Genomic DNA, 16,537 nt, shown 5'->3' on the forward strand with positions numbered 1-16,537 from the left:
TCAGGACGGGTAAACTTTTGCTGGCAGGACGGTGAAACTGTGCCAAGTTCCGGTGGCAAAAAAAAATCCAATTTGAGCTTACTGTAGTCAAATGTTCAGCGTTCCTTCACTTTGGGACTTCCAGGAGGCGAAATATGACAAAGTCCCTCCCATGGGATCCCATTCAGTTTGGACTGATTTTCAACCTGGCAGATTTGTTCCTGAAAAGCTTGATCATCAAAACTAGAGGAAACCCCTTTTCCAAATTACCTTTTTCGGACCCCCCTCTCCGCATTGAGGTCAATGGGGAGGCTCATAGCACTGTGGCAGTGCATGTATTGACAAGTTTTCATTGGATATCATTTTTTTTCCCAAAATGTTTTAGTCTATGTATATTTGTGAGAGTACATTAGATTTGTGACAGTACATTAGTCAGTATTAGATACTGACTATTTTGTGACCCAGGGCCATGCATGTTTTGATTAGGGCAAACCTTTCGAAACTCAGTGCAGTGCAAAAATGCCAAAAATGTTGAACATTCTACTGAGTGTTACGTCACATGGTTAACGTCTGGACAAAACATGTGGTTTTGTTTTGTAGCAGCCAGCTGAACACTTCCTTTCCTCCTTCCAGCTCTGTAAAACATTGCAAGCCAGTTAAACATTCACACGTAAGTTGTCCTGCTGCCTTAATTTTGCATGTTAACTTGAGAAACATTACAGTGTTTTATCACTGCAACTTGTGTTGACATCAAAGTTGTAATGGGTGGCACTCAAATGTGGACAGTAGCTTTGGTGGTAACATTTGGTGGTTTAGCTCTTTCTGGCATCGTACGGCATTTGTTGCCAGTATGAAGTGGGTTAGGTTGTATTTAAATCGCATTTCACTAAGCTGAAGCTTTTATCCAAAGGGGCCTTAGAGGCCTTGCTCAACTTCAATAACCATTACGCCATGGCTGAAATATTTGAGAAGAGGGGGTCATTAGTTTGAAACTAAGAGCCAGATGTTCCTGAAAAGGCCAACAAGTTACTTTTGAAGTCTCGTGTTATTTGGGGCTCTTTAAATGGGTAGGGTTGACCAATGTCCATGAATCTACCTATGCAACCCCCCTCTCACACACACACGCACACACGCACGCATGCGCGCACGAACGCACGCACGCACACACACACACACACACACACAGGGCCGAACACCGCTTTTTCTCTGGGCCCAGGACAAAGTCGTTTGAAGAGGCCTCTGATCCACTAGATACAACGTCATGGGTCCCCTCTAAACTGGATGTCACCTTCTGGCACATATATATGAAAAAGCATTTGGGTCATTATGTGCAACACGCTCTTATCACCACCTTCATCTCTCTCTCTCTCTCTCTCTCTCTCTCTCTCTCTCTCTCTCTCTCTCTTTATTATTTGAATATAGAGAACATAGGTGTGTGCAAACTCAGGCTTCAAGATGTACCTGCACACACACACACACAAACACACACACACACACACACACACACGCACACACACACACACACGCACGTGTGCGCGCGCACACACACACACACACACACACACACACACACACACACACACACACACACACACACACACACACACACACACACACACACACACACACACACAGCTCATGTAATCTTATTACTCAGCAGTTTCTTGCACAACATAGTGACGAATATTAGCCAAGGTTTGTGGGTAACCCATATCAGAGAAAAGTGACTACCATCATTGGAAAGGCTGTTTTGAACGGTTTCGTCTAAAATATGTACTAAGCTTATATGATATGACTTCCACAGAAATCTCAAGGTAGGTGGTAGGTGATTGTTTGTATAGGGCATGCCTCATGTCTCCTGCCCTCGGTTCACTCCTGGTGTGTGTGTGTGTGTGTGTGTGTGTGTGTGTGTGTGTGTGTGTGTGTGTGTGTGTGTGTGTGTGTGTGTGTGTGTGTGTGTGTGTGTGTGTGTGTGTGTGTGTGTGTGTGTGTGTGTGTCACAGTGTGTACAGCGGGCGTTTGTTCTGTCTGTCTGATTGTCTGACTAGGACTCAGACACTGCAGTAGGCTAAGGGCAGCGACCTCGAAAACACGTTTGTCTTTGAAAATGCAGATGACTTTCTTATACACGTAAAGCTCAACATTCGATGACATTTTAGAGATACTCTTTGATTATCTAATTCATATTTTTAAATGAATAGAATAGAATAGAATGCCTTTTATTGTCACTGTTCATACAACGTGCACTATACACATTCACAGGGGGAGTGATTGCACTCACATATCAAAGACGGATACCTTAAAGGTTGGTGTGTAGAATAAAATACAAGAAATATACAGAACTCAACACAATTAACTCTTAGATCTCTTATTACATCTTAGAAGAATGTCTTTAAGATCCTTAAACCAGGAATAGTGTTTCTAATTTGTACACATGTGCACACTTGCTTGCACCACAGACAGATTTCCCTTCCTCGTCCTCCTCCTGCTCCACCTCCTCTTGCTCCTCCTCCTCCTCTTTCTCCTCATCATCATCATTCTCCTCCTTCTCCTCTTCCTCCTCCTGTCTTCCCATCCTATCAAACATGCAGAGCTGTTTTGCCTAACTGGGGTAATGAGACTTCACAGGCGCGGAGTGGCCGTCGGGAGATCGGGGACTTGTCCCGGTGGGCCGCGGCCGTGAAATGTAATAATGCAGCCACACTGTGTTTGCAGCCGGCCCTGAAGATTATGAGATTGTACTTACTGGCACTGACTTCCCACTTTCCAATTCCCTATAGTTTAACTTGACTGACTGGCCAGTATTTATACCGTATACCAGACGGCAATACCTCACTGACGGTGTCAAACAGTAAATTGGCCACACCCCTTATCTACTGATAATTTTCATACACCGTAGATCGCGGAAGTTTACAAGATCTTAGTAACACAGTTTCGTTTTCAGTATTTGAAGAACCTGTGATATGTATATTGGTTACCAAAGGATGGAAATATTAATAAATTATGATTTATTTTCCGATTTCCACACGACTGTTACAGTTTACAGTCTTTCCAGTCCAGATTCACTTGCTCTGTGGTTATTGACATGGGTTACGAACAGACTCCACCAAGTGGTAAGGAAGAGAACTGCACCTAACAGAAGCAATGAGTTTTGTTTTGATTTGTTAGACAAGTATATCTCCTTATAGTCGAAATAATATACTTATCATACATATATTTATATGTGGTACATTTAGGATGTAGCCTATGTCTGAAGAAATGGAACAAAATAATTACCACACAAGATTCTGATGTGACCAGTGCTGGGTGTGTAGGCTAATAAACTGTGGATTAAAGTAGAGTGATTGCAAGAAACAGACATTTGCTGCGACGAAGACAGCGTTTTAAGGTAGGCCTACACCGTTTGGTTATACATTTTGTTGACTTATGGTTGTGGTTTGAAGTAGCTAAGTTTGGCTTATTTGCTGCATGGTGGGTTTATTGCACAATGTAGACAGACTTTTTGTAAGCTATAGGCTACTATACTATATTTTGTAAGCCTACTCTTCTAAAAATCCCCACACTCAAAACTTTGTGCCCATGCTCATCCTGTCTTCCTTAAACGATATTTCAATTTCAAACTGTCAAAATGACAGTGGAGTGCACATTTGCATGGAACAGTAGCGTGATGTAGCCTAACCTAGTAGGCCTATGAATGCTTTGGACTGTGATGATGGCTCCAGTGGTGTAGTCTACTTTTTTAAGTGGGTATACTGTATATTTGAGCATTTTTTTGTGTGTATAGTCTACTGTATATATTTGTGCTATTGTAAATAATGGATCAATCAATTTTAAGTGGGTATACAGTAATCCCTGAAATTTTGAAATGGGTGCGTATACCTGCGTTTTACGTAGACTACACCACTGGCTGTGCATTTCATCAAGGTGTTGGCTACAATTCTCCACTTCAGGTTGATATTTTGACAACACTAATGTCCACATGTAGTACGAATGCAGATTTCGTGGCTTTTGTCTTTTTGGTTAGGAAACCATGTTGTTTTTTTTTTTGGTTTTTTAGTTTTTTTAAAAGAGGGCCGCCAAGGGGAAAATTCTCCCGGTGGGAAAAGGTGGGCCACTCCGCCCCTGAGACTTCCTCCCCTTGTGACTCGCATGCTCTGCCTCTGTTCCTCCCTCGCCTGCCTGCCTGGCACCGGCCTGAGAGCTCCCTCTCTTACACGTGACCGATGACAAGAGAGGGAGGAGGTAGGAGAGCGTTGAGGAGAGCGAGCGTTGGCAGGCCCGTGCCTTGGCAGAATATGCCCTCGCCACCGCACTATGCCACCAACTCCACTCCAGCCCACCCCACACCAATCCACCCTCTCTCTCCTGTTCTCCCTCCTCTCACAGTCGGTCGGAATGTGGAGATTGCCGTAACCCATTAAGACACAGCATTTGCTGTAACCAGAATGCCAATGACCAAGTTGTAGTGCATTACTAAAGGCCCTGTGTTGTGCCATAGTACTACACTATACTGTGGTGGTTAACATTTCAGTGACTATTACAGCTTTACACTGGAGGAACGGTGTGCATTATGTGGCTAGCTATAAAGTGATTGGAGACACCCAGCTCAGCGGCGCAGCTGAACTTTACACTCACACTTACACGCTGAACTTTGATTCATTATGGATCATATCTCAGATCCCACTCCATGGTACGTCATTTACTGTTATTGTTACTGACAGGAGTTGATAGACTTTTCACCACTGCTGATATGCTCATGTCCTGGTGTTGATTTCACCGCCTTTACTTTATGGCACGTCTATATAACGATTGTCTTTGCATTATGCAGGCTTATAATACTTCAATCTGAGAGTCATACAGGAAATTGCTTTAAAATCACACTAATAAAAAACATTTCTAATTCATCTTTTTCTCTGCCTTTTTCATTTTTTCCTATTGATAACAGGGTTTATCAAATGCACTGCCCTCACTCAATTGGCACAGCACAGAAGACTTAGTAAGTGTGCAGGCAGTTGGTGTTGTATTCAGGTCATCGACAGGAATGATTTGTCTAGCTAGTCTTGCCTTGCCTGTGTCGTCTTTCCTGGGCAAAAAATAATTCTGTTGGGGCTCTTGCCTTCTATTTATCTCGGGTTGGAGGGAGTGGAACATGGGGATTTTCAATGATGCTATTAAAGTGGGCATAATGGGCTACTGTTGTTTTGGCTGTGAAGGAGAATCCTCTCCAAAGTGTTAACACTGATAGTATTGTCTTGTATAATTTGATGGTATAATTCAATATTGTCTAATTCCATGTTGTATAATATTAATGATTGTATAATGCATATAATTCCAAGTCAATTCATCATGATTGCCTAAGCTATTATGTGTGCATCTTTTGTCACAACTAATGGCTAGTATGAAATGAAACAGTAGCCTGCTTCAACGGTTCATATGCAGGGAAAAGAGAGCAATACACACGTACACTAATACGTACAAATTTAGTCGCAGGAAACGCGTCTTCAAGTGATATGAGTGTTGTCACCTCAGACGAATGGGGCGAGTTAGGCTACAAGGACAGCCCGTGGGACGTTCTCGCTTAGGAAGGAAACAAGTCAGTGTAAAGGAGACCGCGGTTCACATATGATAAGAGTGGGACTCCCATAAGGAGAAGGTGTCATAACTCTACACTTGAATAATAATTTCTTTACTCTTATCAGCGCGTTATCGGGATGCTCATCTTTTGAAGGCTAGACTACGATAGGCCTACTTTGAAGTATAATTCTTGGTCACCTGACGAAGAACTTGAGACACCCAGCTAGGACCTTTTGACAGGTCGAAGTGTTGTGCTATTTTGATCAAACAAATCTCGCCAAGGGAGCTCACAGTGAGTGAACAGTTATTCTTTCTTTTTCATGCATCATTTTATACTCGGCAGCCTTAACGATTGTTTTTGGGATGTGCGAGCAAACTTTTCTTTTACCATCATTCTAGGTCGCCCAGCAAAATGATGAACGTTCGAACACTTAGCTGGATTGTGTGTTTCCTGTTTATGGAAGTCGTTGTCTGTGAAGAAGGTGAGTTTTTGCTTGTTTCAGGCGTGCGCCCGCCGTGGTTAACAATCCAATGCTTTGGAAGTTGAAACGTGCTGGGAGTACGGCACGGTGATGCTGCCGCGTATTTCTCTCTTTCCACAGGTATCAGACAAGTGACAGCAGACACTACGTAAATGCTACTACCACTCTGTTAAGATAATCAGGCGACTACACTATCAAGTTATGTCTTTACGTTTCGAACAATAAGTGATTCATCCATAAAGGCTACTTTGGAAATCGAAGCGCTTGCGTAAATGCATCTCCAAATCAAGTTTCAGCGGAACATTTTCACCCATCCTATTATCCTATCAATCAAACTCTACCCTGCACCTGTTTGGGGGAAGAGCTACTTTTGCGTTATCTTTATCTCATCCTCATACGAAGGGTGCAGGTTTAAGTTCCTCAGTCTAACAAAGTTTTCGCTTGTTGTGGTGGTGTCGATTATCGAAAAGATTCACTGGAGCACGCCAAGCGCAGCGACAGTGTTGTGCACATAGCCTACTGTGGCAACAAAATCACAGACACACAAATCGGTTGTCTGCTAATTAATAGGAAACATGTTGATGGTTATTGGAACGGCCTGTCTTCTGTAAAGTTTCCAATGAGAGAGAGAGAGAGAGAGACAGAGAGAGAGAGAGAGAGAGAGAGAGAGAGAACTGTCCTCTGTAACGTTTCCAATAACAGAGAGAGAGAGAGAGAGAGAGAGAGAGAGGGAGGAAGGGAGAGAGATGCCTGTCTTGCAACGTTTCCAATGAGAGAGAGAGAGAGAGAGAGAGAGAGAGAGAGAAAGAGAAAGAGAGAGACATTTTCACAGCACCACCAGGCTACGTCTACAGTCATTCATGGCGATCAACTGGGTGTGTGAGCAAATAGCAGCAGTGGGTCATTGCTTTATCACCAGATTAGGCGCATTAGTGCCATTCTTATTAGGCCTAGTATCAAAGGGGTCAAATAACCGATTATCACAGCCTACTGTTAGGGTTAGGAGTTCTGGATACGCATGCCAAAAAGGGAAAGGGTTATCTGTTGCACTGCATGCCATGGGCCAGTCTTTTTCCTGCATATTATATTGACAGAGTATATCTGTAGATGCAGAATACAATATCTGTATTCATTACTGCCATCTTGTGACCTCATAAAGCACAGAGCAGAAGGTGCCTGTGTGACGGAGGTCTTCCTGCACCTGTTCGTCCCCCCTGGGCAAAATAAATTGCATTGTACAGTCAGAGGATCCAGACAAGAACTGCTTTGAAGAGCAGGCAAAGAGCAGTTTTTTTTAATCATTATTATAATATGAATAAATGTCACATGTACTTTCATCAACAGGAGGCAAGGGTATTGTTGTGCTCTAGATGTTTAGAAAAATAAGAAGGTGCCGTGGACCCTAAAAGTATAATTCAAAGTTGGAGTAGGTTCACACTCTAAAGACATAAGTTCAAGCACAAGGAGGTTTTTTTTATTTTTGTCAGAGCAGAGTAGAGCAGACGTTTCAGCTGCTCGCACAGAGGTCAGGTGCTCGCACAGAGAGCACTGATGATGGCAGCAACCTGAAACCTCTGCTCTACTCTGTTCTGACAAAAATGAAAGAAAAAACTCCTAGTGCTTGACCTTAGTGTGTTATTTAGTGTGCGAACCTGCTCCAACTTTGCACTTGCAATTTAATCAGCAGGAAATTTACCGTGGGACAAATCCACAAATACTGTAATTGTACTAAATTCATTGTTGAAACACAAGACCAGTAAAATGATATATTTGACATATTTGTCTATGACATTCAATGGATGTTCTGATTCTAATTGGATGTTATGTTATTATGTCACCCCAACCCCGGATACATACACTGTCACAGGTGCTCCAAAGAATGTCAAAATTGCACTGCCTGAGGATACTGTATATGAATGTACTGCTGATGCCGCCCAAACTTTCAAGTGGAGCAGGTAATAACAGTAGCCCTTCAACAAACACACACGCGCACACACACACACACACACACACACACACACACACACACACACACACACACACACACACACACACACACACACACACAGAGTTTACTTTGTAATTTGAATTGACAGATAGACATTTATCATAGCACAAGCCATATTTCATAGGAGTTTACACAAAACTAAAAGAAACTGCTCACTGAGTGTCTTAAGGATTCATGTGGCAACCCCGTCTCCAGATGAAGAGGCTCCCGATTGTGCTGGATACTGAGCAGAATTTGGTCAGTCTTTTTGCCTGTTATGTAGGGAGTCCACAGATCTGTAAGCTACGCACACACATTTCACATTTTATGTACATGGCCTAAATTACCAAAGATTAATGTTATAGTTTTACAGGAATAGCCACAGTTGTGTAATGCATTACACAATGGTTGGTATTTCAATATTTTGGAGGAAATGCTCGTTTCCATGTAGCTGTCAAAACAACAACGATTTCTACCAGAATGATGGATTTATCCTGTTCATTGACTAATGTCCGATCAGGTGTATTGGGTGAATGATTGATGACATCCCACAATGTATCACACTGATCATTTGTTAGGGAAAGCCAGTCTACTGTAACATGTCCAGAATGGATTGAAGAGAAGTTGTTTGCCTTGCACACACACACACACACACACACACACACACACACACACACACACACACACACACACACACACACACACACACACACACACACACACACACACACACACACACACACACACACACACACTCTCTCTCTCTCTCTCTCTCTGAAAGTGTTAGGGACATTACAATTGCAAATTATGTTTGCATTATATTTGAGGGAAAAGTGGTTGAGACAAGCTAGGTTCTTCTCAAAAATGATATGGACATGTCCCCACCATCCACACCTAAAATTACACCCATTCCAACATGTGAAGACCTCTCCTCTGACACACTTTGCTTTCATGACAAAGTAGCCCCGAACTAGCCACTGGTGATTATGTATTCTCCTCTGTATTCCTCTGTATTCTTCTTTTGCTTAAAGAGGTGGTACACATTTGTGTAAGTGCAACACTAGCACATGATACTACATAGCAGTTAAACCGGTTAAATCCATTGTACCTAATGAAGTGGCTAGACATTGTTACTGAGAAAGAAACTAAAAAGACAACCCCCAACATTGATCCAACCAGCGCAGAATATCTGGTACATTGCTATAACTACAGACCTTACTCAGTGTAGTTGGAACTTTGTTGGAAGGAAACTATGGCAGGTTTTTGCTTTTTTTAAAATACTTCTACTTTTACTTTTAGCCACCTGTGGTTGCTTATGACCTCTGTTGCAAAGTCATTTCAGGTAAATGTGTCTGCTAAAGTGAAAGCCGAAAGCCTGCCTCGGAAAAAAAGTAGGCCTATGTGAGGGAACTCACACAAACCTTTTCGTTTGTCTTCCTCAGAGATGGCGAGGACTTGCCAAGTGGTGTGACTGTCGAGGGGGAAATAGGGCAAAGGCTGCGCTTCCCTGACCTGACTACTGACTATGACGGCATTTACATCTGCGAGGCCTCTAACCCCTATGGGACAGCATCAACGTCCATACATCGATTTGGCTATATGGGTATGTTTTGTTGTGTTATGGCCCTTGAATCAGTAGGTGTGAAGCTACCCATGAAAGTAACACTGTCTTTTTTAGCCATTTAATAATCTTTGCCAATATGCTTAAAAAAGAGACAGTGAATTTAGGCTACATTCAAATGTATGCAAATAAAAGATCTTGCTAGTGTACTCTGCTACCCTCCTGTGGACAATAAGCACAATTAGAAAGTCAGGAGGAGTGGGCCTGTCACTGCAGTTCCCCATGAGTGACATTACCATTCTCGAACTGAAGGGCGACCAACGAGGAAAACTGTTCTTGTCATTACCTCCGCCAAGGAGGTTATGTTTTCGGCCGCATTGGTTTATCTGTGTGTTTGTCAGCAGGATAACTCAAAAAGTTATAAACGGATTTTGATAAAAGTTTGTGGAGTTGTTTGAAATGACAAAAGGAACAAGTGATACAATTTTGGTGGTGAGTCAGATCATGATCTGGATCCAGGAATTACAAAAAAAGATTCTTCACCATTACAGGATTCCAGTTTCTAGCCACACAAAAACAAGGCAGAAAGACTTGGGAAAAAAATAGGCTGTAACATAGTCAAATGTTCTATCAAACCGATTCCTTGGCGAAGGTTTGCACTCCCTGAGTGCATTCTAGTTGTTTTTTTGGTACAATTGCAAGTGGAGGTGGTGGGGGTGAATATCACTGTCTTGCTTCATTAACCTGACATTTCATAGAGCAGCTCTGCACCTGCTCCATTGGTGTCATTTGATGTAGAGGTAGCCTACCTACAGTATCTACAGTACGTACATGTACAACAGCAATTCCCAAACAAACTGTGGATTGGCGCCCACTGCTGGGCCTTCAAATCATTTTCTAAAAAAATCTAAATAATATTTGTGTGTGTGACCATCAGTGTTGGGTAAGTTACTTTTTAAAAGTAATAAGTTACTTTACTTTAGCTACTGCTTTCAATTGCAATTGAATTGCTTTACTTAGCCTATTACAAAATTTAAAAAGCAACTTGTTACTTATTACTTTACTTTTCGCGGGAAAAGGGATTTTAACCAGTGTAGTGGCACACCTCAATACACCTGCTTTCCCAGGTTGTAGACCGGCTGTGTAAATGGCCTAATATTTTAATCTATGCAAACTGTACCTCTATTGTCATTCTCACATCTAAAATGCATCTCATGATTGCCCTGTAGGCCTAGGCCTATTTATAACAGTGTCAATAACATTATGCCATAGAATAGAATAGACTTTCATTGTCATGTCAGCATGAAAATTGCCTTTGGTCTCAGAAAATAAACAGAATGAGTAGGGTGAGGTGGCCATACCAAACATAAATGTTGATAGGTAAGGACACTCTATCTTACATATCCTCTCCTAGATGTTGCAGCGTATGCTACCCCAAAGCCTTTCAGTTTCCCGATTAAAAACGACCTTGGATTGCATATGCATTAACATTATTATTAAGGATTAAGGATTAAGGAAGTTTGATCAGGCACATTTGAATAGCCTGAAGAACGTGGCCTCAACGCAATAGTGTTGCTTGCGCTGTTGTTCTCACGTTATTCTCAATTACTTGACTCGCGCTGGCTGCTGCTGCTGACGGAGCTACCCACACTTTTTTTTGAAAAAAAAAAACAGCCCATCAGAGCGCTTCGCGCATCTAGAACTAGGCCTACTAATATCAGCAAACCTGAATATGATTTGAAGCCTTAAATTTTAACGAGTAACGACCGTTACGGCAGTGCAGTAACTGTAATTGAGTTACTGAAATTTGAAAAGTAATGCGTTATGTTCCTATGTTACTGCCAAAAGTAATTAAATTACGTAATTACGTTACTTAGTAACGCGTTACCCCCAACACTGGTGACCATTGAGCATGAACTTTCAAATGTTTTGTTCAGTCTTTATCGAACCAGGTAATTATGGGTTCTGTCGTGTTCGGTACACCTCTGTGGCCCATGTTGACCTTTCTATAAAATTTCCTGAATTGCAGGTAACAAGGACACATTCATCAAATCTGAACTTTGATGGCTGCCTCAGAATGGACCGGATGGCTCTGTAAGTAATTAGGGCACATTTTATAGTGCTTACCAGAGGTGTCAAAAGTTTAAGTAAAAAAAAAACACAGTTTCCTTCCAACACAGGTAACTTATCTAGTAGGCAAGGGTAATTGTTGCACTCTAGATGTTTAGAAAAATAAGTAGGTGTGTGGACCCAAAAAGTAAGTAGTTGAAAGTTGGAGCAGGTTCGCACACTAAATAAGACACTAAGGTCAAGCACAAAGAGTTTTTATTTTTGTCAGAGCAGAGTAGAGCGGAGTAGAGCAGACAGGAGCACAGAGAGCACTGATGATGGCAGCAACCTGAAATGTCTGCTCTACTCTGCTCTGACAAAAATAAGAATAAAAACTCCTTGTGCTTGACCTTAGTGTCTTACTTAGTGTGTGAACATATCTGAGTAGTAGGTCTGTGTACATGTCTTACAATCAGCTGACTCTGCACTGATGGGATCAAATTTCTGGTCTATTTTTGTTGTTAGGTTTTTACTGTTTTCAGTAATATCACAGTCTACCTCATTACAATGAAGTACATGGTGTTACAGCCATGCAATATCATGTGCTACTGCTGTACTTACACCATGAATTTACTTGTAATTTTACTTTTCACACCTTTGCTTACATGTGCTAAATAGAACCCTTCCTTTGGTATCCTTCAGCAAGCAGTGTTAATTTCGTCAACCATGACTATGACTAAAATATTTCGTCAATGCCCTTTTTTGATTTTCGTCATCTAGACTAAGACTAAGACTAAATTGGGAAGGCAATGACTAAATATGACTAAATATGACTAAAATTGATTTTCGTCATTGTGACTTAGACTAAATTTCTAAAATCTGACTAAATTAACACTGGTGTTAAATAAAATAGAGAAAAAGAGAACCAGTGTGTGAAGAAGTTTTATTGTGTTCAGTGTGATGCATGTTAAAAAAAAGAAGCAGTGTGCAGAGAAGGTTTATTCTGTACAGTCAATGATATATGTTAAAAAGAGAAGCAGTGTGTGGAGAAGTTCTATTATGTACAGTGTTGACTAAAATGACTAAAATGACTAAAAATTGACTAAGACTAAAATTGATTTTCGTCATTTGGACTAAGACTAAGACTAAAATTTGGAAGGCAATGACTAAATATGACTAAAACTAAAATTGATTTTCGTCATTGTGACTAAGACTAAGACGAAATTAAAAAAAGCTGACAAAATTAACACTGCTGCAAGCCACATGTTTATGATGTATGATACACAGCTTCCTGCTTCAGGAACGCTATTATGATCGCACTGCTTTGTTTAGGCTTTATATTGGTTTCCCATTTCTTCATCTCTCTTTTCCGCAGCTTTGCCTGGACTTGACAGTGGGAGCAACTAGAAAGGGACAATACCATATGGCCCACGAGGCCATGTGACATGTTTACACAGGCATGTCCCCCCAAATAAGGGTTTAGACTCTTTCACATCAGACTTGTTGGTTAGAAAACATGAAAATATATCATTACTTCCCCACCAAAGAGTTGGGGTGCATGGACTGGTACGCGATTGGGAGCCTAGACAAGTCTGAATTGTAACTTGGTAATCAAACTCTAGCTCTAGTTCTGATGTGAAAGAGCACACTCAAGATTCACACCCACACCAACAGCCACTTTCATGCCTCCATTCTCGTGCTGTTGTATCTGAATGAGCCATATTTAGCATGCCTGTTTGTTTGTTTGTTTTAATGTGAGAAAAAAAAACACATTTTTGAATGTTATCTTCTAAAATTAATATATTGTGCTCACCTAACTAATATATTATAATAGTTTCTTACTCTTTTGTGAAATATATTGTACATTGGACATTGATATTTTAATTCATTTTATTTACGATATATGTATGGGTTACATGTTTTGCTATGTCCCCTATTCCATGCATTTTTACTAGCATAACTCATCAACATTGAAAGGATTACTGTAATAGAGTAGAAGACATACACAGTACCAGAGGTTACTTTCATCTGCAATGAGACAGTGTGTCTCTCTTGTACCTAGTGTATATGTACTTCTGGAATTACAACAGGTCACAGTAACCCATGGTTGTGCATGGCAAGAATGAATTCCACTTTATGAAAAAACAATTGTCATCGCACACTGAGAATGTCATGCAGTAGGGTCATTCCATGTCAATTCAACAGGAGCCTGCACACTTAGGTCTCAAACAAATCTAAAATAATTACCAAATGTACCCATGGTACTTAAAGATCGCCTCTCAACGTAATTTAATTAATATTGCCGTGTTCCCAATTGTTATTGAATGTGTTACGCGTTGGTCTTGTTTTAAAAAACGTTCTGGTTGCTTTGTTTCAAGACGTTTTTGCAAGCTGGCAAGGTGGCTTGTGGAGAAACGAGAGAGTGTTCCGTGTTTCTCGTGGAAATGCGTCTCTGATTGGCTCACTCCTCCTGCTCTCAAAGAAACGCGTCTCTGATTGGCTCAGTCCTCCAGCCTTGGGAGAGAATGTAATGGGAAACAGAGTCGCCACTTCCCCGGATGGTACTGCACTATAGGGGCGCCAACGGAGGCGTGCAGGCTCCATTCAGGGCTGTGCTCTTTCGACAGCGACCCCTAGGCGAGCTGTAGGCACGGAGCAACCGGAGTGAGCAGGCTTTATGTATGAGGCTTTGTGCTGTGTGTGTACCTGAGAGTAGCAACCAGCTGATAGCTAAGCTAAGCTATGTTTCGGACCACCAGACGTTGCTTGTTTTGAAAACAAGCAGAAAAAAATTACTGGACATGTTTTTAGATAAATGGGTCGATATAAACCTTTGTGGGCAACGCCTTCTTTCGACGTGACGAAACACAGAAAGGCTTTCGTGATTCGCTCGTTTCTCTGCATTATTGATGTAAATTGGGAAACACCGGGAAACACAGCCAGGAGAGTTGACGCACCGCTATGAGAGCCTTGCAAGTGAGTTTAACTTGGGGTGACCGTCCGATCTTCGAAAGGAGTGAGTAAAACTGAGTTTTATCGGAAGTTGGCCTTTAAGAGAAACACTGTACATTTATTTGAGTGTAAGATGTATACTTTCCATGTTACAGTCATTTTCACTGGGGAAGGGGGGTGTCCATTTTGTTCACACTCTTTTTTTGTCAAAGTTCACAAGCCCATGGCTCAAGAACTAAACCATGAAGGAAGCTCACATTATGCATGCTTGTACATAGATAGGAATAGTTTGTTGCAAAACTGTCCGTTTTGGTCTGGCAGATCCTGCATTGTCATAGCATTCCCTCAAAGATTATACAAATTTTATTGCAGTTTTTGGATGTGCTCTGTTTAGGCCTTCAGAAGACATCTTTGTACCCAATATAGGTTCTTGATTTTTTTCCCTGGTAGAGATAAGTAGAAACACTCTCATAAAAAGCAATAAATAGAAAGGAAACCCTATCTGTGTTTGAACAGAAGACCACACAAGTCTGACAAATCATTTTGAGTGTCATTTTCAGAGCTCCAGAACCCCTTGTGGGATTGTCCACAGATTTTTATTTTATTTTTTTCTTCATTCTCCATGAAGTCTTCTTTTTAGAAATGCCAATGAGACTCCTCTTATGTGATGTTTTCTTTTTTAATTTCCATCCTGAACAAACCAAAGAAAAAATGAATTCCACAAAAGGCTTAGAAAATTTTGAAAAGGTTAAAGACAAGTTGCTGTTGCTGCCATATTGTTTGTCCTATACAGGTAGGCCTACACTGTTAAATGAATAAATAAATAAAGGATTTATGTGCTTACGTAGTCTATTGAGTGTTTTTTTCCATATACTGTACATGTACAATGTGTGTCATTTATTGAGCATATTGGTGTGCAAAGAATTGTATGCATGACTGCTTTGCTTGCATGCATATCCCAGTCACCTGCACTGTGCATTCATGCGCACAACTGTCCTGACGTAAATGCATGCACATGCAGCCGCTTTAATCTGTTTTCTGCAAGGAGGATGTTTGTTACTCGTTTGTGAGAGACTGACAGAAACAAGACACGTTGACCACATGGCTTCATTGTGGAAACCAGATGCATTCTATTACGGCCTAGGCTTACAGCATCAGCAGTTTCCACAGGAAACCACACTGTAACAAACACCTGTATATAGCAATACAGTGTTAAAATAACTCTTAAAGATTTGAAATATATTACAAATGTAACCAGATTACAGTTGGTCCCGCTCAAAAATAACATTGATTTTACTATCTGGTCTAATGTTTTCGGAATTATTTCTATACTTAATGTTGTATAAATATTATTACACGTTACTGTACCTACGGAACTTCACATTGACTTTTGACTCCTCTCCAGAGTAACTTTACTCTCCACTCTATTTGGATTCATATAGTTTACTCTGAATTTACTCTGTGACACTGCTTTTTTTCTTTGTGCATGTACTGTTACTGTCATTGGTGAAACAATTTCAGTCTTGTGTGAAACGCTGCCACATAGAGGCAATCTGCAGTAAATAAAGTAGACCATGATCTTGATGCTAATAGTGCTTCAGGAAACCGGGCGTGCGTTCCAATATGCGACCTTGCGTCTTCCACTTGTGCTTGTGGCCTCGCACCAGGAAGTAATATGTCGTGATGACGTCATTGACAACAGCATTATATATCAATATCTCGCAAAAGCTAAATTGTAAAGTGTTTTTGTCATTTTCAAACAGGATGGTAAATGAAGAATAGTCCCCCAAATTTCTTTGGCTAGGCTGACAGCGGGGAAACTTCAATGTTTCAGCAAAACGTGAGGCCACAACCCCAAATAATAATGTAATGACAGATTTCCTAGTTGACATTGACAGAGTATAATAAACAGACTGACACCAGGGCCTACGGCTAATTGAAAGACCCATCACC

At 41.1% G+C, this 16,537-nt stretch overlaps 1 long non-coding RNA gene across 1 annotated transcript; it reads left to right on the plus strand.

Moving 5' to 3' along the window:
- The first annotated feature begins 5,731 nt into the window (after positions 1 to 5,731).
- Positions 5,732 to 13,177, plus strand: LOC134461793 (uncharacterized). The gene is made up of 6 exons (XR_010037419.1): positions 5,732 to 5,845; positions 5,953 to 6,035; positions 7,903 to 7,990; positions 9,465 to 9,625; positions 11,613 to 11,677; positions 13,008 to 13,177. It is a non-coding gene; the product is annotated as an uncharacterized LOC134461793 (long non-coding RNA).
- Positions 13,178 to 16,537: the final 3,360 nt, after the last annotated feature.

The sequence above is a fragment of the Engraulis encrasicolus genome, chromosome 13 (assembly GCF_034702125.1).
Source record: "Engraulis encrasicolus isolate BLACKSEA-1 chromosome 13, IST_EnEncr_1.0, whole genome shotgun sequence".
Classification (NCBI taxonomy): Eukaryota; Metazoa; Chordata; class Actinopteri; order Clupeiformes; family Engraulidae; genus Engraulis; species Engraulis encrasicolus.